This window comes from Rattus norvegicus, chromosome 2 (assembly GCF_036323735.1).
Source record: "Rattus norvegicus strain BN/NHsdMcwi chromosome 2, GRCr8, whole genome shotgun sequence".
NCBI classification, from domain to species: domain Eukaryota; kingdom Metazoa; phylum Chordata; class Mammalia; order Rodentia; family Muridae; genus Rattus; species Rattus norvegicus.
The window spans coordinates 53,282,966-53,283,617 of record NC_086020.1 but is presented as its reverse complement, the minus strand read 5'-3'; positions in this window follow the sequence as shown (position 1 = coordinate 53,283,617).

The following is a 652-nucleotide window of genomic DNA, read 5'->3' as shown; positions in this document are numbered from 1 at the left end:
TAAGTACTGTGGTACAGTTTCTGAATGCAGCTTCTTCCTGTTTTGGTGTGTCCACTCTCAGAATCCAGCCAAAATGCTGTGAGAGGTTCAAAAGAAGCTGCCATCTGTAAAATGTCAAAGTTCTAGTCAACAGCTCAGGTCCTCTCACAGCCATGTGAGAGGTTGGCTCCAGTGAAGACAGGGGTCCTCTCATAGTGATGTGAGAAGATGGCTCCAAGGACTGCTCAGGCTATCCCTAGCCCACTGTTTTTCCTACTAGGGTGGTTTTTAACTTCAGTGCTAGGGATCAAGCTAGGTCTTCTGCATGCTATGAACTGCCACCACAATACCAATGCAAGTAGATTCTGTTCATAGCTACTTTTGAGTACAGTAATTAGTGACAATGGAGGGAGTGTCAAATACTGGATGTTTACACTGACCAGTAGCTGTCTAAAACAGATGCAGACCAGTATCTCTCAGTTATCTGTTCTAATGTGCTGCAACCACTATGTTCCTAGACCACAGGCTGTGCTGGGAGTCAACTTACAGCACTCATTTAGGAAAGCAATTCTACAATTACTTTTAACATAGATTCTAAAAATTACTGTATTTGTTAATTTTCTAGGTTCATTTATGTTACTGAATTCAATTATTCAATTGGTATCGTAATTTC